General features: G+C 38.7%; 1 protein-coding gene across 3 annotated transcripts in view; it reads right to left on the reverse strand.

The window, feature by feature from the left end:
• The window catches only part of CD247 (CD247 molecule), a 51,934-nt gene that overhangs the window by 21,824 nt on the left and 6,540 nt on the right, over positions 1-23,570 (reverse strand). The gene's annotated exons all lie outside the window — the stretch shown is intronic.

Below are 23,570 nucleotides of genomic sequence, written 5' to 3' on the forward strand. Positions count from 1 at the left end.
GCAGGGTCCCTTCCCTCTAGGCTGTGCTGGGAGAGTGTGCCTGTCACCAGCATGAAGCCACTTTCAGCCTCCTAACAGCCTGGCTTTGCTGCTGTGTCACTCTTGCCTCCTTTCACATCAGTGCCTGGTGAGAGAGGAGTGGAAGGAGCTTGGGGAAGGACAATAAAAAAGCTGGATAGCAGCAGCAGAAAGAGTCAGAAGGCAGCTATGAAAAAGAAGAGTAAGCAGCTTCGAATGGATTCATGAAAACAGACAATAACATATTTTCCACTTGAGTGGAGAGGACTACAGATTCATTTATGATTTTGCTCCTCTATTTAAAGGAAGAAACTTAAGCAATACAGACAAACAGTGGAAAATTAAAGCATTTCATCTGTTCAGCATTTTCTGTCCTGTTCTTGCTAATGGTAAACAGCTCCAGCAGTAGGCAAGCCCTGCTTCCAGCTCAGGAAGCATCCCTGAACCTGCTGGTGTAGCCAGGGAACAGCTGATGCCCAAGGCACACGGCAAGGATACAGCTTGCACAGAGAGACAGGGCTGTTCTCACTGGCCAAAATCTGTATTTCTGGGTGAGAGTGTGATGTTTTCCTTCATACAGTCTAGGCTTTGCCAGCACTCATGAAGAGCCAACTCAACTACATCTGGGAGAATGCCAAGGCTTAAAATAACATACACTTCTTAGAACTCACATCCACATGCTATTTCTAATTCACTATTATCTATTTCAATAATCTATTATCTCAGACTTCTGTTATCATGGGCAATCAAAAATGCTGCAGACTACATTCATTTACACCTCACATCCCAAGATCATGACAAAAGAGCAGCATCCTCTGCTTGCTTTCTAATTAGATTCTTTGCCATACATACTTCCACATTTTTCTGTCATTGGTAAGTTAAAAAAAGAGCATAGGAATTTTTCTGAGGAAAAATCCCTAAAGACATGGTTAATCACATGAAACCCAGCAGTCAAGGTCTGAAGAAAAATTATCACCTTTTTGAGACAGGTGGCAAATTAATGAGAGGTCAGAGATATGTTCTTCAGAGGCTAAAACGAGCAGGTTAATAAATGAACTCAACATAGGGTATCTTAGGCTATTAGGAAGTTTGTGACACAACCCTTTACAGAGGGTTGTGTCCTTACCTGCATGGAGAAAAGAGCTATAAAATCAGCTGTTCGCTTCCTTCTCTCTTTATTTATAATGTTCCCAATTTCTGGGTACTTGTCAAAGCCCAGCCACCAGTCACAGAAGCTAAGAAGTTAATCAGTAAGCTGAAAGCAAAGTCTCTCTGGGAGACCATGCTGCATCCCTCCTTCAAAACACTGCTCTAGAAGAGCCTACAAGGTAGTAGAGCCTCAAATATCAGAAGTTGCAGGGCACCGGAAGACAAGATGATAAACTACATAAACTACATTAAGTACAGCCTGCTAATGTTTGCAATAGAAAGGACTAACATGTTAACAGAAGTCAAGTAAAAGGACTTTAAAATAATACATGTGATTTAAAAAAAAATTTAAAACATTTCTCGCTTTCTTTTTACCACGAAGTCTTCAATTGCGAGCACATATTAGGTTGCATTTCGTATTTCTACCACGTTACAAGAACATTTTTCTTTGCAAAAGTAAGAGCACATTGAATTTCATACTTGACTTGTTCATTTGTGCTGAAGGAGAAGTAACTGCCCAGGGCCCAGATTACATCCTCCTCAAAGCAGCAAACCAAAGCTTTAACTTAAACTGGTAAGTTAATTGCCTGCTTCAACATCCTTTTCAACCTTGAGATGAACCTGATAACTCACCCAAAAAAGCTGAAAAGCTCAATTATTTTTGTCCCAGTGCACCTTGCAGAAATTGGTATGTGTGCTCTAAGACACTCCACTGATGGAAATTCATATCTCCCGGTGCCCCAGACTGTTAGCTGAGTTTGCATGCTAAAAAGTTCAAGTTATGTTTATCAACGTGCTGTAAATAAAAATTATGTTTTCATTGCAAACACTCCTGTTGGTTTTATTTTAAAGAAACAAGATCTTGTGACATTAAAGAGTGGCAAAAACGCAGTTTTAATACTTCATGCTGCTGCCTTGCATCCGGCGTGTTATTAAAGAAAAGGAAAGCTCTGTCTTTGTTGAAATGCCCATAATGGAGGACAACAGCTCAGAGCCCCTCTTTGAAAGAGATTACAATTTACAAGCATTTTCTTTCTGAAAAATTAAAACTTAGATTTTTTTTTTTTCCTGCTGTTACAACTTTTGGGTTGTCTTTCTGAAATATCAGAAGGAGAGATAAAGCCATGTACACTTTCCTGCAATACTTCATTTTTAATTCTCATGAAGTCTCATTTTTAAATCTCAAACAATGCGTCTTTTCTAAATCAATGAATCTTCTGATTGTTGTAAGAAAACGCTTTAAAAAAAAAACCCAACTAAACAAATAAAAGGTTTCCACTTGACTCCAGAAAAGAATTTTTAAGACTCTCTGTTTTGAAATCTAAATTCTGGTATAATTTAGTAACATCTCTTTGCTGTGCTGATACTGAAAAATCATAATTTATCTATTTAATTCACTGCAATTATACATGAAACTCTGTAGCATCCTGAATTTTAAATTTAGTCTATGCCATTTCAGATGGAGGAAATTCAACAATTGAATGGAAAAAACCCCATTTATTAAGAAACTTCTCTGGTTCGGTGCACCCGGATCTTCTCTGGGACATTTCCCACCTTCCTCTCTATTGCACAGACCCATATCCCCAGCCTGTAATCCAAAGGGTGAGTGGCACAGACCCAGAGAGTGCAGATGTGACCCAGCTGGTCCACCACAAAGTCAGCACTGAGTTTGGTGTGGCTCAGGGCTGCCTGGCAAGCCCCAGCCCAGCTGCTCGCTGCTGTTTACGATAAAAGGCGACCCCAGGCAGCCAGCCTCACCCACGGAAACACCCCACTTCACAGAAGTCAGCCTCTTGCTTACTCTCCCTGGGGTTTTCTGCTGCTTGTTTTCAGTCCCCACAGTGCCAGGACAAATGTTCCACTGCCCAGCTCTGCCCCAGAGTCACGGCTGGGGACACTCTGACTATTGGTGGAGTTTACAGAACCTTCTTCCACCCAAGTGCACCTCTTTGCCAGCACAGCCCTTCCTACTGCAGAAACCTTCCCAGGCCATCTCCACCTCTGCAAGTTCCAGATCAAAATCCACAAGGTGCAGTGAGGACAAGAAGAGACCCTACAGGTGACCACTGAGAAGCATTCAGCAACTCCTAAAGCTACAAACACAGCAAAGGCTCCTGTGGCAGCTACAGAAGGGCAGAAAAGAATTTGTAGAGGCAGGCAAGCATGTGACTACTGAGAAGGTAAAAGCAAATTTAGATAGGATGTGGTGGAAACAGCAGAGGCACTGAATGGCCAACTCTATGTGCGTTAAAATAAAAAAAACCCCAGACCCCACAGTTATATAAATAGTTAGACTGCCTTCAAAAGTAAACAAAAGCAAAAGCTTTTCAGGCTACGTGAGAAAAATACGACACATTGGCAGTTCTGTAACAGACAGAATGGGGCAAATATTTCATGGGACTGTGTTCAGTTATGCAGTGAGGCAGGGATTAATGTCTCGGACACTCTCACAAAAAGCCAAGCCACCTCTTTCATCTACCACCTTCCTTCCAAGAGCCACATTTTCCTGCAAACTTGTTATGTTTTCAGCACTGACTAAAAATACAGAAAAAAAAAAAGTTGGTGTAGACTAAGATTCTAGTCCTGCTCCTTCCAAATTTCACAGTACACTCAAGGAGCAGGATCCAATGATGAAATAGTAATGACAATTAAGTATTTCATATTTGACAGCATTAATGAATTTCTTTTGACAGGCATTAAAACACATTGAAGGTAAATGAACGCATGATACACCCAATAAAACTCACTAGGGGAAACACTGAGCAGGGCACAGAAATCCAGGTTAAACTGGCAACAGGCTTGAAGTGGGGGAAAACACTAGAACACACTTTCCTGTTTTTGTTTTGAAAAGCAAACAGTCATCTCCTCTTGTTTACTGAGGCAGAAGGTGGCACAGCAGCAAGCATGAGATTTCTGACATACCTGAATTACACCGACCTGAATGCCTTATTATTGAGTAAAACGTAGCTAAGGATACAAAGCACTGCAACACTTGTATTCAATTAAAAACCCCAACATTTAAGAATTAAGTGAGTTCACACAGCAGTCAGTGAATTGAAACATCATTAGAGCTGGTACAAACTTTGGCTGAACTTCAGATACCAAGTTACATCTAATTTTTTCTTGTACTTCTGACAGGAGGGAAGGGAACCCACAAACTAAGCAGTTTGCCACTGGTTTGGTGACTCTAAAGACATAATCTGCAGGGAAACAAGGGGGTCACACTCTGGAATTTTTAAAACAAAGATTAATGGGACATATTGGACAAGTTATTATATGTCTGTTATAAGTCCATGTAATTCTGTCTGATATTGCAGACTACTTCTGTATTGAAGACATGTTCCCAGCTTGTGTAGTCAGTAAATTTTATTCACATACTTCTACATTTTTCTGCCACTGTTATTAAATATGATGTTAAATAGTAAGATCCACATCAGTTTTTACAGATCCTCACTCATCTTCCTGCCCTTTACAAGACCTATCCTCCATCAGGTACAATACCTCCCTCCTCTCTGTTCCATGAAGCACCAGGAAAAATGATTCAGATAAATCCACCATCCATTCCTTTGTGGAGATCCAAGTAATCAGTTTAGTTATCCTCATAATCTTTGGTAAAGCTGTTTTGCATTTCATCTTTCTTTCCACATTCCTCTCTTGTGTCTTTCCCACAAAATTTATCCTGAAACATTTCAGCCCACTGAGGTGCAACATGAACAGATTTGTAATTGATCCCTTCTCCTCCTGTTCCTGGGGAATTAGCAGCACATTTGCTGTTCCTGTGTCATGCACAGAACTGACCCTGTAATGGTTCCATTCCAATTTTACCAGTCAGTGAAGGAATAGTGAGGATTATCTACATAGAAACAATGAATAACTGAAATACCTGAGGACACAAAGTAGTAAAAGGTAGGAAAATGAACCCTGGTGTGGACAGTTCTGATGGACAACGTAGTTTTTTCCAAACCTATATACTTACCTGAAAGGGAAAGCTTATCACAGCTTCATGCTGTGTGAGATTCAACCACCACAACCCTTGTGGGATGAATCCAGAGCTCTCTCTGGCATTCTGTGCTCATCCTCATCTGTGTAAGCAAAACTTTAGGAGGGTCATTTCTACCTTTGTGACCTTAGGGGTCACAATCAAAGCAGTGTGTGAGTTGCACCTTGCTTCTGAGCCACAGCTTGGCTTTCCAGGATCATTTCTAACATGAAAAGGGTGATAGAAAGATAAGTTACTGGGCCCTCATACCTACAATTCTCCCCTTAACCCTATGCTTTGCTGCTTACCCTCTGATGCCTTCCCTTTTGTTCTCACCTCTGCTGTCTCTGCAAGTAGCCTAACCTTGACAGAACATTTGCCTCATTCTCTCCTCCCCTTCTTTTAATCTTACCCTTTCTCCCTACTCCACATCCATCTCACAGGAAAGCTCTCCAATTTTAAATCCCCCAGTAATAAATTACAATCAGACTCAAACCAAGGCTTCTGCAACCACAGAATCCCAGGTGATCTCTGCACAGCCACTGAGGTCCCAGTGCTTTTATCCATCTCAAATGGAAGCTCTAGGTCCATTGTCCCTCACCATGTGAGGCCAAAAGATTCACCTGCTCTACCTTATAAACAAAGGGTCTGAACAAACCAGGTGCCTGACTGAAAAATTTTAGGAGGTTCCTAAAAACTATCCCAGTCTACTTTTGCTGTATTTCGGCAAGCAGAGAGAAACTCTGCTGATAAAAGGCCTTTTGTTCAGGGCGCCGAGGGAAAGATGCAGGTCAGATGACTGATGTTGCTTTTCTGTATGAAAAGAACTCCTTATTTTAATGACCTTAATAATAAAAGCTTGCCCCAGAGACCAACTTTGAGACACAGGCAATATATTCTCTTGGAAAGCTTCAAAATAATTAGAATACACTTATTTTTAGCATGCAGCATATTGAGGTATTTTATATATCAATGCTATATTAAAAACAAAAGAGATGTATAATAAAGACACTGTAACACATAATTATATATATTTATCTTAAATGCTTCTCTATCTATATGGGGTTGATTAAACCAGGAGGAAATAAGAAAACATGCTGCAATAGGTTATATTGATTTAAAGCTTGGGTTATTGAAATTGCTTAGGATATTTGGGTCATTTAAAGTTATCCAGTAGCAATGAATAGTTGGCAATATTGCCAGAATTTAGGTAGTTTAAGTTATAAAAAATACACATTATATCTAGTACTTGAACATACTATGAAAATTGCAGTTTTAATGCACCTGCAGTAAACGTTATCATATTAAAAAAAACCCAGAGTATTTACTCAAGAGAACTCAAATGCAGACATTTTCTCTCCAGTGATTTGGATAAAAATAAATATAAATCTAATTATTCTATTCTCTCTTAGCTATTCAGGGAGTAGCTGTCTCCCAGGGGTTCTGGTAGGCTTTTTACAAATAATAGCACAGTAAATAATGAAAAATTTTAAAATACTCTTTATTTCCACTTAGCTGTAGTAAGTAGTAGGCAGAGCAAATCACTGTCAGACCCAAAACAAGTTTCCCACTTCTGAGAGATAAGGCACTGAACAGTATTACCCTAACACTATGGGGACCAGATGAAGAAAAATAAGTTTATAATCCAGATATGACATGACAAAAATAAAAATAAAACATATTTGAAACTGTGCTGTTACAACGTGAAATAGATTACACTAGCTGAGTCCACATATGTATCTTGTATATTTGTCTTTTGTAACCAAAAACCTGGAATAATGTGACAAATTTTGTTGAATATATTCCTTGATGTTTTAATTGGACTCTTTAAAAAAAAAAGAAAAGAAAAACCCATCAACACTAAAAGTGAAGGATGTGAGAGAAGGATAAAGATGACTATAGAAAACCAAAATTTCCAGAGAAGTCCAAAATTAGAGTAGATAGGAAGCAGAAGGAGATGAGAACTGCTGTATAATTTCATTTAAACAAACTCTTAATTTGACAAAACGCATTATCCCTGTGAACTTCAGGCCCACTAATTCGTGTCCCCATTTGTTTTCTCCTTCAGCTGAGTCTGCAGCTCCCAGAATAAAGCTGTCACCGGAGCCAGCAGGTGCTTCCATCCCCGCCTCCAACTACAACAGTTATGACACAAGATTAAGAAAAACAGCCACCCCTGGCAGCCAGGCTGGCGCGTAATGAACACTTTAACCCTGGATAAACCTAATGACAAGTGTGGGTGGCTTTGATTGAAATGACAAGGCAGTTTGTCACCCGTTGCTCTGTCACAGGGATCAGCAGTGCTAGCATTTTCTGCTGAGTTGAGGGGAAAGCAGCCTGAAACTTGCGCGTTTCAGAAGGAGCGCACGAAAACATTGAAAACAAAAGGAGTCACAGTCTCGGTGTTGAAGCATCTCTCTGACCCTAAACAAGTCAGCAGTGGAAGAGATGCAGTCTTTAAGATGCTCTTGTGAGAAAGCACCGCTGTCTCTGGAGATGGACGGAAAATGTTACACAAAAACCCCAAACCAAACACACACAAAGCTCTCTTACTTTAAATTACCCAGAGGCTTTTGACAGAGGTACTCAGCCATCCAGTTGACCTCCACATGAAACTCCCAATAGCAACCTGCTTTGCTGTAAGGGTTGTGTTTCTCACTGATGAATGTTCAGTGCCCATAAAATGATAACAGCAAGACTTGATTGCCATTGTAAATCATTAAATAGTCTTGAGGTCCCGCCATCAATCACTGCAGCTTTAGATGGTACTGTTTATGGTGTTCCATGTGCATAAGCAGCTTGTTTTCTCATGTACCTCAGTCCTGCAAACACTTGTGTTTCTGGTTAATCCTAGCTTCAATTAGTGCATTAATTAATACACTGTATGAGGTGCAACACAATCAGAACCCAGGTAAGTAAGTAACAAAGGGATACAGGCACAGAAAGAGGCAATGCCATTTGAAGTTCACGTGGCAGATCAGTGACACTCCTGGATCCTAAAGCACCACAAATGGGAAATACATGTGACAGCATCACATGACAACCAGCAATATGAGAGGCAACATGGTTTTCCTGTATAAGAGGAAAATTAATATCACAGCCTCAGACCCCACGACATTATTGAACTTACTCACTGGATGAATTTGAAGACCATACTTTCATTTTCTACACCCACACACGGCTTTCCTGAAAGCCCCTCTGATTCTGGTCCTCAACTTAATGCAAGTCTGAAGGGGAAGAATTCAAAACATTTTCAGCCTCTCTATCTGGAGAAAATTTATGGTGGCTCCTCTGCCACCCACTCTCCCAATTCCTTTTCAACACCTTGGAAAACCCCTGCTGTTTTAAATTTACATACCTTTCCAGTTACAGATGCCAACGTTTTGAAGCAGTCAAATGTTCATCATCCTGCTGCTTTGCTAAGATCAGGAGCAGCCCACCTGAAGGCTTGCTACCCAGCACTAATCCTAGGACAGACATCTGGGTTGATGCAGACACACTATGCAGTCTCACAGCAATCCCCTGGGAACTCAAGACCTTATTGCTGCTTTTCATGTGTATTTTGCTTGGAAACAACAACAACAACAAAGTACTTCTCTATTGAAATGTTGCTAGAAATAAGAAACAAATCAAGAAGGTCGATGGATGCACTTTCTCTGCTGAAGCCTCTAATTTAATACAGCAGTTGCAGTATTGCCTTTTCAAGAGAAAAACAGTCTCAAAGCAAGGAGATTTCCCTTCTGGCCATAACACCCTTCTGTCAGTTCACTACAGAACAACACATCCGTGGCAGGTTTTTTTAATGGCTATTTTCATCTTGACCCCCTTCAAATGCCAGCTGTTGATGTCCAGCTCCTTCAAGGTAAAGCAAACTTTGCTGTTTCCATCCAAAAGATGGTTGCTTAAGCAAAATCCTGCTGCCTTGTGGTTTCCAGCACATCTTTAGCATTCCCAGTAACAAGGACAGTATCATAGAGAGTATGATTTTAACAAGTGTCAAACCTTGTACCTCATATCAGTTAAGACTTCCCTTTCCAATGCCCTTTCTATCTTAACCTAAATCCTCACTGATGTATCTCATTTACTCCTTACCTTTTTTGCATGTGCCCTTTTGGACTCTACTATTTAGTAAAATTTTGGCATTCCCAGCATCCTGTTATGAGTCACCAATGGATTTTAACCATATTCTGTATCATACTGCTATGTCTGAGCTTTGGCATGCTGCACATGACACTTACTTGCTGTCAATCAGGTTGACTTTGGTTGATGATTTTTAAACTCTTTTCAATTTGGTGGCTGTAAAGGTATGTAAAGTATCTTACAACTCACCTACTACATGCTTCAGCACTGAATTTATCTTCCATTCCTTTTCATTCCTGCTGCAACTGCTTGTGGGGAGATACTTTTCTTAGCTTAATATGAGTTTCTACTTATATAGTAGTTTTTGTGCAAAACCAGCAACATGAAACAACTTCCTCTTGCTTTAGCTGAAAGATCATGAACAAAGCTCCTGAAATATGCTTTTACATAATAAGTTTTTTGCCAACTCTAGTCTAGTCTTCCGTTCTATTAGTCCATTATTAATTCAGACATGGAAATATACCATATTTAACGGATAAAGCAATTGGGAGTTCTGTTGCTGACTTTGACAGATACTTTCTAAAAGACAATTAACCATTCTGCACTTTGATTTACCCCATTAGAATAGAAATTACAAGAACATACTACTTCAGGAGAGTAGTGTGAGGATCTATTATGGGTTAGGAAGTATTTCCAATTTCTAAGAAACCATTAGATTAATGAAAGCAATGAGATGAGTAGCAAGTGCTGATTCATTAAAAGATTAAAAATAGTCTTCACTGGGGAAGGATAAGGTACTCATGAGATAATTGCTCAGACATGCTGGGAGCATCATTTATTCTGCAGTGTAGATGGTGTCAAGCCACATTCCCAAATCACGTTACAGCCCAACCAAAACCAAAGGCTATCACATAATTCAGGGACACGGTAAAGACACAAATCACAGTCCTGTCTGCACTGCAAGACCAAAACATGTTAGACTCACTGTAATGTCAACTATCAAGAAGCTAATTTTAGCATAGCTTGGCTAACTTGCACCATGGCTTCTCTCTGTCTGCCTTCACAAGGGTCCATTTATGGTGATGTTTTTAGCAGATGCTCCATTCATACTGCAGCACTGATAGCTGCTGAGGTGCTGATAAGGGTCAAAAGTGTGGTGTAGCCAACCTAGACAAATTTTAGCATTCACACAGCTACTTTTTGGTACATGATGCTGGGTATGGAGGTGACATCTCACACATTGAATGTGGGGCTAGTTCAATGGTTTCCAGTCTTCCCTTCTTTCTCCTCTAAGAGAACAAGCCATCAACACCTTTCTGGAGCTGACAGAGCTGCCATGGCTGTGATCAGCATTCTAGATATCTCCTGTCATGAACTCAGAAATTTCATTGAAGGAGTATCTAAATAAAATGTTATGTTCTTTCTTCAATTTTGAGTTCAACAGGCAAGCTGTCTGCATCTAATGGTAACTGCACAGGCAGTTACTGCCGTGCCAGAAACTTCAGACCTGTTATTCAGAAAACTGGGGCTTGATGTAAATTTTAGAACCTGCATGTCACAGAACTGCATTATGTGCATACCTGTAAGCTGGCTAAGAAGGTCATCAGCAACAAAAATCCAGAAATTAAACGTATTCATGTCTATTATTGTTTGATAAACCCAAGCAAGAGGGCTACTGAAAAGCCCTTTCTTTAAATTTAGTTGAAACTACCATTGCTCTTCCCACACCACTGACAGTTCAGAGAGCCTCTATATGAAAGGAATACACAGGGGGAAAAAAAACAACTCGTGTCTCACAATTCCATTAAAAGGATCTGTAGTATTCCTTTCTCCACTCACAGTTTTAAATTCTCTTGAAGCAGCAGCAGTTTTAACTAAATCTTTCTTACAGCAGGGAGGTTATCCATCTCTCAAATAATATCAAAGGCGTTACTCTTGTCATTCAACAACCTCAATATTTTAAAGACAGGAAATTTGCCAGCCCTTAAGTTCCACTAATGTAATTCTAAAAGGTGACAGGTACACACAGAAAGCCCTTTTTTCCTTATATTGGAAACATGTGTGTGTGAGAACATCCAGGGACATACATGCGGAATGGTCAGAGAAAGACAAATAGAAGGAAACTTTAAAAGACATTTATGAAGTCACACTTCTGGATTTCCCAACTTCTGCATTTTTCAAACCATTTACTATTACAGAAATTATAATAAATCTCAGATGGTGGGGAGGTAAATAACTAGGAAGACATACCCACACCCTTGGGTTATAAAACACAAAATCCAGGTAGTACTCAGCAAGGGAAGAAGCAGGACAGAAACAGAGGAGGTTCCAGCAGCAATAGCCCTCAGTACATTTGAAATAGTAATGCCAAGCTTAAAAAAAGAAATATTCCATTATTCCTGGCACCTGCTGAGAAAACATAATCCCCTCCACCTTGGACTGCGTGTATCTAATAAAAATTTCACTGACAGAAAACTGCTGTTTATCTGATAAAAGATGAAAGATGATAAATAGATTTTGTAATTTTTAAGACATCTGCAGACTGCAGTAAACAAGTACTAAAGATCATCTCTGATCTTTATGAAACCTACATTTAAGAATGGCTTCAATAATGGACCTGGAGCACATTTTCATGCTGATAAACCAAACAGCACATGGGAGCTTAGCCATTAAATTAGCATAATATGTCTGTAATGGGATTGATCAAACATTGTTCTTTTTATGCACCTCTCAAATACGTATATTAGAACAAATTAGGACTGAGGAAGGTCTCCCTGGTAAACTCTTTCTCCTACAGCCAACCATCTGAAAAAGTCCATTCGATAAACTCAGCAAACTGTTTCCAAGTAAGGATTTGTTTCTTACCTCCTGTGCCAAAACTATTTGGATAGCATGATTCCTTCTTCTGGTCCTCCTGAAGTAATTCAGCAACAACTTTACAGCTTTTTTCCTTTTATAACATGTATTCTCATTTTCATTTCATCTTCCCTCTCCCAGTGTATTTTAGGCAGCAATCATCCCCTGCATGAATACTCAAGTGTGTGTTCTTTTACATAAGATGTACATAAGATGTTGAAGAGACAATATTTTGATTAATTATATGTAAACACCATTCAAAGTACCACTTGACTTAAGGGCTCTATCACCAAATATTTTACAATTTTCCTTCTCAGCTCAAGACCCCAAGACTGAAAGGCTTAAGGAAAAAAAAAAAAATCTGAAGTACCTTTCAGTCAAGCTCATGTCTGTCTGGTTCACACACGAGACAGAAAATAGGTAAGTGCTATGCATGGAGCATTTTCCAAGCCCCATTACAGGTATTACCCTGTATAAGCCAAAGCAAGCAGAACAAGAGCTCTGCTGAAATACAGCTCCCCTTAGGCAACTTCACTTCTCAGCAGCCCAAGACCAGGGAGTTCAAGACCAAGGTGCTCTGTTCGGTGCCTGAGGCAACAGAGTCTGCATGCACTGAGCAAATAAACTGCATCCAATCCCCAAAGGAGGGTCTTGCCTTGATGCCTGGTTAATAGTTAATGCATAGGGCAAGTCCTCAGCAGCCAGGAGCTACCTGGGAGAAAATCAGCATGCAGGGGTAGGAAGACAGACAGCTAAGAGCCGAGCTTCAACATCCACTGAAATAGCAAGAACTACTTCCATTCGAAGTACTGCATGTTTTAATTAGCCTAAATGAGATATTTAGACATTACAATCATCAGGTCTTAGCACAGATGTTCCTGTAGGAGTAAGAGGTAGCTAGAATCATTGCTCCTGTATTTTAGCTATCCCAGTAAGGCTGTCTCTAAACAATAACACTTGGTTGCCAACCAGGCTAAACACTATCACATTAAGAGCTGTGCTGGCACAAACAGTGACACATGCATGTGTTGTGTGGAGAGCAATAAATGTTCTGCAGCTCTAGAGCACATTTTCCAAAGAGCTCCAGATGCTTTGGATGTGTGAAAGAACAGAGAGACATTCATTTTCCTCTGTATCCCTACCTGAGGAAAGACTAACAGCACATCCATAACTGATCCTTACTTTTTTGTTACTCTCATCAGTTCAACTGAGTCTTGAATTACAAAGGCTTTTTAAACACTGGGAAGGAAAAACATTTTCTGTCTTCCTAAGGCAAGTAAAGGCTGTCCTGTAAGCACTGTCACTGTGTGTGTGAATGTAGCAGCAAATTAGATGCAAGCATTATTTAAATTTCCTATATATTATTTTCTTATTTAATTTCCTATATGTAAAAACATACATTACATTGGAGGATCTAAAGGATGCTTGATTGATCTCAGTTTTCAAAACACCATAATGAAACAGGCAAATAAACCTCTGTGTTGATTAATCAAATTCTTAAATCCCATATAGTCTTCAGGACCATGGGTGTTAACACTTTTTAAGTGTTATTTGTCTATTGACAACCAGATAAGTAAGGCACAGTTAACAAAAAAAAGCCAACAATGTGGCCCATCTTGTTTAAGCTGGAATTGATTGATCCAGTTCCAGTTTACTGGGAAGCCTACATACATTCCACTGCATTTCTAAAGCTTGCACAGCAAATCATCAACCAGAAGTACAAAACCTGCAACCCCATTTTTCCATTTTCTTGCTTTATCTAAAAACCAGCACTGTTTCACTAAGGGGAGAAAGACTTTTGAGGATGATTGGAATTGTCAGAATTATCTGCAAATCCTTCAAAAAAGATCTCAAAGTTCAAACTGCCCAATTTAAAAATGTTACATTTCATTCGTATTGATTTTTCTTAGTATCTTAATAGCCATCTTCCTAAACAGATGGATTAAACAGCACCAGAAGATATTATAAAAATAATCAGAACTACAACAAAACAACATAATGAGGAGTTAAAGAAAGAGGAAAACCTCAAAACAAAATTGCTTTAGGAATTAATACCTTATTTGACTGCAGATCTCATCAAAGCTGCTTTGTATAATCATTTATACATGCAAACTGACAAATAAATGCTAGATAATATAACTACTTAGAGGCACTAATTTCCTTGTGTGTAAGATACCTTCTAATCATGTATGAGGCTGAACACAACTATTTTTTATTATATTCAGGGACCCTAGAGCTTCAAAAGAGATGAAGCCAAAGGCACAGAATGAGAAACTTTCTCCTTTCCAAATGGTTGGCATATACTGCAGTCTTTATGGAGGTGGGAGCAGCTCACAAAAACACCACTAAATTGGTTTTCAACTATCTGATAACAGCACCTTTCCTTCAGCACAGATCTTCATGTAAGCTGCAAAAGTCTGGCTGAGCAGCTGGGTAAATGCCCAAGCAGTCTGTCTGAAGTAAAAGTCCTGCTGACACCACTGGGCAGCTGCCTAAGCAAGATAGCCAAATTAGTTTTAAATCAGCTATGCTTAAATAAGTGGCACTTACTAAAACACTGACATGAACTAATTAGAAGGGGAAAGTTCAACAGAAATTAATTAACATCCCCACATTACTGTTACAGCACATCTAGAGGTGATGCTGCTTGCCAAATCTTTTTAAATACCTGAAGCCCTCCTTTCTGGCTCCAGCTAATCCTTCTGTTCAGGAAAGGTCAGCACATGTGCTGGGTTTTCTCAGATTGCCTCTGCTGATCGCATTTCATGTTGCTGAATCCCTCAGATCCCTGCGTATCTTCAAGATTTGGTAGCCTTCTTCTAAATCTTCCAGTCCTGTATAATTACATCTGGTTTCAGCAGTGGCAGAACCATCCATATGTGAAGTGCATATTATCAGCACTCATATAAATGCTATTTTTCTATACCCAGGCACGAGGAAACAGCCCCACCTCTGTGCACCATTTTGCAGAGAGTCTCACACCCAGGAACCTGCTCAGTGATTCTGGTCATGCTGGAATACAGTTGCCACTAAAGAGAGCACAATAATTTTTGTAAGGCTGGATGGGGAAACTCTTATATACACACACCCCATTAATTGACTGCAAAGGATTCAACTGATTCTGTAAAATACGACAACTAAAGCTGAGATTTTTGGGTTGGTTTTTTTTTTTTTATTTTGGGGGGGTTTTTTGCATAGGTTTATCAAGTTCATCGGGAACATCTCCCAGGACAAATTCTGATGACACATTAACTAAGGAATCTTTCTGGACTCCATTAGAATTTATCAGCAAAATCAGCAAGAGTCCCTTGAAAGGTTTGGCATGTGGGAGTCCCATTCAAGCTCCTGCTACAAATCAGAATAAAGAGCTGAATCTCTGCTTCCCTTTTCCCAAATTGCAGAACACAAATTGCTCACTGACTTTTGGTGTCTTGCAAAAATACTTTGGAAAGAGTTTGGACTACCCCAACAGAAAATAAGGGCAAGGGTAGTGGGGAGGAAATATTAAAATATTTCAAAGTTTTGCAGAAAGTTGCTTCCCTTTAAGCTCTGTTTTAAACCTGACATTTGTTCTACGACAGCCATTATGTCTAACAAATAGACATCTGGCTCAGGATGTAGAAAGAAGAGCAAGAGAGAAAGGGGCAAACCTGTTAGCTATTTCTTTGCAGCTGAGAAAGATAAAATCAGAGAAAAACACTTTGGAAAAGATGTTACAATATGATAGGGCTGAAGGTTCATATCTGGAACTTCTTTAAGAAAGTTATAAAAAGATGAAAAAAAATTCTCAAGCCTGAAAATAAGCAGTGCTGCTTTTCCATCAGGAGAGACATAGCTGCATTGTGGTGCTGCTGGGTTTTGAGTCAAGTAGTGAAATAACATCTGAGCTATTAGAAAAAAATAGATTATTTTGCTGCACGAATAGACAGATGAGAGGGAAAGTAACAGTTCTGCCTAGTTCACATTAAAACTAGAGACATCTGAAATTTAAGAGAATTCAAAAGAAGGCAAATTAAAGCTGCTTACTCTAGAGAGAAGTAATTTTGTGAGAGAATTTTGGGGTTTTTAACATTTGAGTCAAGGAAAAATACTTGGAGATGTGATCAGAATGGATCACATTTTGGAAATGAGCATCAAGCAATTTCTTGACCTTCAAAAAGAAGGTCAAGCAATGATCCCAGTTTGCACAACATTGATTATTATATATTAGACAATCCGTTTTGGAAAAAGAAAAGCAAAACTCTTTAGGATCTGTAATTCTTCCCAAACTTTTGGGGGCAGATCATAATTTTGAAGTTACAAACAGTCTTCATCAGAACTTTAGATCACATCGAGGCAGCCTTAAAAAAAATTACTCCAACATCTCTTGAAAAACTCGATGTATTTAAAAAAAAAAATTTAAAAGTTGTGCTATTTCAATAAAATTAGGAAAAATTTTCTGAAGAAATATGTGTTGTCAGCAAACTGTACTGAGCTTGATGCAGAAAATAGACGCCATCAGACAAAACTGGGGATGATTTGGGCGTCCAAACGAGGGCATTTTATGGCTCATCGGCAGCGAACGGCCACCCATCTGTGCTGTGACCCAGATGGAGCAGGAGGCAGGACTGTGCCATGGGAATCAGCATTCCCTGCACCACTCTGCTCATCTAGAGCATGGGGTGTGTGTAGGCAAAGCTCCCATCAGCTGCTCCAATAAAAGTGAGAATGGGTCCTACTGAAAGCATAATGAAAACTAATTTTATCAGAAGAAATTTAGGGGTTTTTTTCTTTCCTTTTTAGATGCTTATTCTGAGAGGGTAAATTCCACAAAGCCTTTCTGGCTAATTTTTTTAAGTAACTGGAATGGTGTTTGACCTTCTGCTTGAAATCCAGGTGGAATAACCTTGTTTATCTTCTCTGGTCCCCTGGCTATAGTTATGCTCATAACACATGAATGCTCAATTTTACACTTAAAAGATCAATAGTTTCAAGAAGTTAAAGAAGTTAATAGTTTCAAGAAGTTAAAAATTAGTGATGGGGTATAGTGATTCCCCTTTCCTTCACTAGAAGGTTTTTCATTTGCTTTCACTAATTCTCTTTGAGATTACCACCTGCAAATACTTCATTCTTCCATATCACTCATCCGAAAATATCCAGATCGCCCTCCGAAAAATTTAAGTAGGTAATTTCTATGTCCGGAAAGAGACTGAAAGAACCAGAAGCCCCTTATTAATGAAGATGTTACAGATAAATAAGGGGGGAAAAACACAGGTAACAAACAAGCATGAAGTCAAATCTATCCCTAGTGTTAGCCTTCAGTTAAATATCACAAGCCTCAGTTAATTATCACATGGGTTACTTTGGTTGTGTCGCATTTGTATCTCTTCAAATTCCAACAGACTATGAAGTGCTGAACCAACCAACATTAATAGCAAGATTCTTTTTTCATTTCTTGAGAAATATGAAAGTTAAAATCATAATTAAAAAATTAAACAGAAAAATGTATGCTTACTTTACTTCATACAGCACCGCTCCCATACATTTCTCTTGGAAATATTTTTATTACAAATTGCCTTAAGAGGTTCTAGTCTATAATGACTGAGACTGAGAGAATGAGTTCACCTGTGGACACTAACTCAGGTTATCTTACCTCTAGGCAACAAATCATAAAATAAAATAAAATAACAAATCAATCCTGAAAATTAGCAGCAAACTGTTAGAAAAAAATCAGTATAATTTAAACATTCTTCCAAAAATTCCAACATTCTTCCAAAAATTATCCTAATTTTTGATACTAATTTGCTAATGGATGACATTCTATGAATGGAGCAACTATTCTCATAGTAATTCACAGAACTGTTTGCTTGCATCTTAGAAACTGTCTTTAGTGTAGGTAGTCTTTTTTTACAAGATACCAACAATACAGTATTTCTCTCCCTCTGTATGCCACCTTCCTTCGAGGATTATTATTAATCCAACCTGTAAGATGTTATTCTATTTTTACCATCTCCAGAAATGAACCTGCAGGCTTGCACAAAGTGCTGCTGAAATTACCTTACTTACACAAAAGCCCAAAGTGATGACATTGAGCAAATTTGCATCACGGAGAGAAAAACAGAGAGCAAGAGAGGGAGAGGACTCCACATAATTCAGGTAGGACTTTCTTTCCTGGTGTTGGTTTCATATGGCTGCATGGGAAACAATATAAATCACAACACAGAGTGGATAAACACAGAAATTATTTCTGCTCCCAAGACTTGATGTGGGGTTCCCTGACTGAAGCTTGCTGATATCCAACTTAAGAAATGACCTAATGTTATAATGATTTTGTGGCTGTAATGTATAATATGATATGCACCAGAATTTTTCTTGTGCACCATGCACACCCTTGGCTGGAACAAACTCATTATGAAATTTGGATGGACAACCAGAAAAAGGGTGTTTTAGTTACACAGGTCTTTATCCAATGGCCAACGTACACTTACTTGAAATAAAACACCACCCAAACTAGTATTCCCTCATTAATTTGCTGGGTATTGCACCTTATCCCATTAGAAAAGTATTTCAGACCATTACTCTGATTTAAATAATAAAATCTATTGATTCATTTTTATTATACAAGCTTGGAGGGGGGTCTTAGGAAAGCTTCTCTAAGTTTTCTCTTGTTCAAAATGGTTGATGTGCTTTCCTTTTTGATGAGGAAACTATTTTCAGTGCTTGCTAACCATCAGCACTGCAGCCTCCTATCGCTCCCCCAAAAGACCAATTATCTTTAAGAAAAAAAATTATAAATGAGAAATTATATAGCTAGTTGGCTCTTTTTTTTTTTGTTTCTGGAGCGATGCAGGCTTGCATTTTCAAGGTTTACTTTACAAGCTAGAAGACTTTACTAGGAAACTAGAAAAGTTTCTTTGCAGTAAAAGTTAAGATTTTCACCTAAGACAATAGCTTGAATTTTACGTGAATCGTATACGGTGATACTTCCTAAAAAACAAAAAAACAACAAAAAAAAAGGAAAACAAAAAAAAACCCCAGAAGTATTGACAACTGGCCACTCTCTAGATTTATTCAGTGTGTCCTGCTACAGTTTATTCTATCATTTGTTGAAAAATTTCCAACCTTTTTCCCTTCTCAGCTTCCATCTAATATATTTCGGAATATATTTCAGCTTCACATTACGCGAGTTTTCAGAGAGCTGTGTTACCATTATGGCTTCTCCTTTGCTTAAAAATTTAACAAACTGAAAAGAACGGCCTGCCACTCAGAAAGAGTCAGGATATAGGTGAAGTTTTCACTACAGATACTTCTCACAAAAGAAATCAGACAGACAGTTCGAGCATTTCATCAGGCTGCACAAGCGCATGTTTAACACACTCTCTTGTACCAAAGGTACAGAAAAATGGAAAACTCCAAACTTGCTGTTCTTGTAAGAGTTAACAGACATATAACAAAGGACTGAGAACAAAATACATAAAGTGCTTCCAAAGGTTGATGGTGTATCCCTAGGGAACTTGCAGGACTTAAAATATTTCCAATCTCAATGGTTGCAAAAATTGAGGTGGCTTCTACTACTTAAGCAGAACTTGCACAGACACCATGCTTGTGACCTCTGAGGAGCTGAGGAGCTAGCTGGGTTTACTTCTACTTTTCATAGTTATATTGCCAAAGGACTGAAAGAAATCTAACTTGCACAAAGATGGATGTATCCACTGTTTGGGGCTAAATACAAGCATTCTGCTGTCTTCCGAGACCTGTGCGTTTGGGCGGCGAGATCGAAGAACTGCAACCCAACCTTTTCATTTGCCTGCACATCTTATCTGTTATATATGAAGGTATAAATCAAAGGACAAAGTGGAGATAAATGTCCTCATTACTTTCCTGAAAAAAGTCTGATTGGGACGGTCATACTTTAAAAACTAAAAATATGATGTGTTATTTGAAGGACCAGAGTTTGATTTAATTACGAAAACAGTATTCAATCCCAGTCTCAAAATAATACCTTATACGACAGCACTAATCAGAAAAATCTGTAAAATTTCAGCTTTTCACAGAATGTGGAATATCATGAATTGTTTTCTTAATGCTAAAAAGAATCAGCATTGAAACTTTGTCTCTTGATCCAAGTCAGCAAAGAGTGAAAAATCAACAATATGTTTACAAGTCTAACATGCACAGACTAAGTAGATATCTTCAGCAGAATACATACTTCAAGTATTTTTAAGAAGGTGTGTCTTCCATTCATGGCACCTAAAAATGTCCTCTATTTTCCTGCCAGAACAGCTGGTGCTTCTTACATTTCTATACACAACATACACATTCAAATATATGATGAACTGGAAAAGGGATGGGGGGATTTGGTGGTTTTCTGCAATTGTGCAAAAAAAAGGTTATTTTCTTTCTTTTTTGAAGAGAGTTTGGTTAGAATTTATAAATAGGAAATAACCCATATGCAAGGAAAAAAAAATTTACTCATCATGCTAGTCACAATTCAAGTTTGTGTGAAAAACAGAAAATGGTTGTCATAAACATTCTTCACATAAACATTCATTTATACATCAAATTATTATCCCCTCTAAGCTGTTCGTGAACCTCCTTTTTAACTCCACTTCAGCTTTTTATCCACACAGTCTTACTTAAGAAGGACACACAGAGGAAAAAGTACGTATATATTTTCCAAATAGCTTTCTGTATTTTGTATATCCTTCCCATGTAGTGCACAGAAAAACCCCAAAAGGAATGTAATCATTAACTTGTTACTTCACTGATTAGGAATTTTGCTTGGAAGGGTTAAGATGGAAAGCACTTACTCTGTAACAAGCATTAGAGAATTGAACATAGCCCTGCAAGAGCTCAACAAATGTCCCTTTACAAAGAAAGGCTACATTGCCTACATTTTGTTCCATTCTGCCAGTTCATAGGGTTTTTTTCCATGAATTATTAATGAAGCATTGTGAACAGGCAGGAGAAAAAAAGAAATAAAACATGTAAAATTAAGCCTTTAAATTTTTTTCCCCAGGTGTAACAAGAATTCAGCTCGAAGAACTCAAGACAGCCTGTAAGGACACAGGGATGGTAACAAAAAAGGTCTGAATTTACTTGTTTGGATTCCTCAGACAAGCTTGTAAACAATTCCTGTTTTACAAATCTTGTCATTTGCACAGCAGCTAAATCATCTGATGAAACAGAAGAAAAGCATTAATGCTAAGATCCATCACCTGTCCTGAACTGACTAAAAAATGGCTCCAGGCATCATGGCACCCAATGGGCAGAAGATACAGAGATGCAGAGCAGAAAAACAGTGTGGAAATGAGTTGTGCAAGTAACATCTGGTAAAGACTGACGTGCTCTAGTTTCCCCAGTTAGCTAAAAACAGGGTACTGTCCAGTTCCGTTTATCAGACAGTTCTGAGAAAAATGACTCTATAAAGATGGGTAAAAGAGGGGAGGGCTGTTCTTAAATGCTTGCACAGACATTTATATATAAGTGCGTGGTGTGTATTTGTACAAATCAAAGCACCATCTCATCAGCCTTAAAAAAAATAATAGGGGAGCAATTCTACAATATTGCCCACAGGACTATTTTATTGCTATCAAAGCCTGTCATACTTCAGACTAAAAGCTCTGTAAACTATGTGATGATTTTTGCCCTTTTAGTTGTGACATTTGGGTGCAAATCTTTTAATATTCTTATGTCTCAACGAACAACATCATTAACAAAGTCATCTGCTCACAAATTCAAATTATTGCTTTTCTAGACTTTTGAACAGAGGGGTTATAGGAAGATCTCAGCTAAATTTCCAGATGTACATTTTTTTGCCTTTGAAGAGGGAAATAAAGTAAATTAAACGTATCTATATGTGTGTGTGTGCATGTGTATAAAAATGTGATATACCTTCCCTCTGTAATTGCTCAAAATACAAATTTGGGAATTCTGAAAGTTGTGGTCTGGTGTCAATAAATTCAAATTCTTGCATCAGAATTCTACATCAGAATTCACGGCCCATCTCTGTAATTATTTTAAACCATTTTCTTTTTTCATGCCAGACATATTTACTTCAGAACTCAAAGATCAAAAAGAAAGGCTTTGTGAGTTCCTCAGTGCTAATCTTGGTGGCATCTTTCAACTGTCCTTTTAAAGAATAAGCACAAACACATTACAGTGAAGTGGAATGAACTCACAGTAAGGAGGTATGCAGCTTACTGAATCTGTCCACTCTGAGCTTGTTTTATGAAAAAAACAGAAGTTCATTTCCCTAGAAGTCCCTCTACAAGTGAACTTTAAGAAAGCTTGAAAAAACTCCAGGTAGCAGAAAATCTTTGTTTCTGCACAGGGCTCTGAGCTGAAAAACCCAATTGTTTGGTCTCGTCATTGAGCTAAATTCATGACGATGTTACATTTTTGTTTCTGTCTATTCTGTATCCATAATGTGGCAACAATCCCTCGAGTTTTTACCTATATTTCTTCTATTCTACCTATACTCTTTGGCTAAACACTGCTATTCTTCAAACTATTACAGGTATCCAGTCAAAAACACTTCCCCTCAAATCCAAAGGCAGTGATCACCAAATCAGTGACAGCAATATCTGGGTCAAAACTTGATACCAAGTATTCTTTGTGAGTGTGAAGACCCCTGAGAGCTTGGCACCAGAGACCTCTGCAAACTGCATGGCATTATTTTTCAATCGAAATTTTCTGCTGAAAATCTACAAACAGGAGCCTGAACTACTGATATTGTGTGACAGATTAAAAAAGGAGGAAATTAAAAAAGATGTTTTTACAGATGGATTTTGACCTAAAGCAATTTCCATATTTTTGTGGCTCTAAACACATCTGTGGACACAGAGCAAGGTACAAAATAAAAGTATCAGAATTATACTTAAGTAGAGGATCACACTTGGCTATCAGGAAGGGACAGAAGCCCTAGGGGTGGAATGGAGGGTGAAGAGAAATCATGGCCTGGCACAGAGCATAAAACCCCACCCAAAACTCTTCAGAAAGAGAAACCCCACAAATCACCAGGAATGCTTCCGCAGTGTTAGCAAGTAGCTGTAAAACCCTCCTCTCATCCCCAGAAAACTTTCCAATAAAACTCTGTGGCAGTCACCAAAGCTCTGGAGGATGCTGGGTTTGTTAAGTACAGCTAGAGCATACATCGTGGGGGAAACTTTTCCAGTGGATTTTGCTTTAATGCATGCTCAGATGTGGTCTATGGCATTGGGTGACTTCTCCACTTTCAGACCTCGCCTGAGGCATTCTCCACATGTATATTTTGTTGCTCTTTTAATCCACTATGCCACTAAAAAGTAAATTCCTCCTCCTCACACTTAACGTGACTTTGGAAGGTTTGTGCACACCGAAACTGCTCCACTCGGTGCACAAAGCCTATGCACTACACGAGCAAACACATAAAGGAAGAAATGGCTTCATTTTGAGCGGTGTTTGGTGAAGACAAACACGAAGGCAGGGACATGAGGGGAAGGGCCTTACCCTTTGCTCGCCACCTGTG

The sequence above is a fragment of the Lichenostomus cassidix genome, chromosome 1 (genome assembly GCF_008360975.1).
Source record: "Lichenostomus cassidix isolate B80296 chromosome 1, HeHo_3.0, whole genome shotgun sequence".
Taxonomy (NCBI): Eukaryota; Metazoa; Chordata; class Aves; order Passeriformes; family Meliphagidae; genus Lichenostomus; species Lichenostomus cassidix.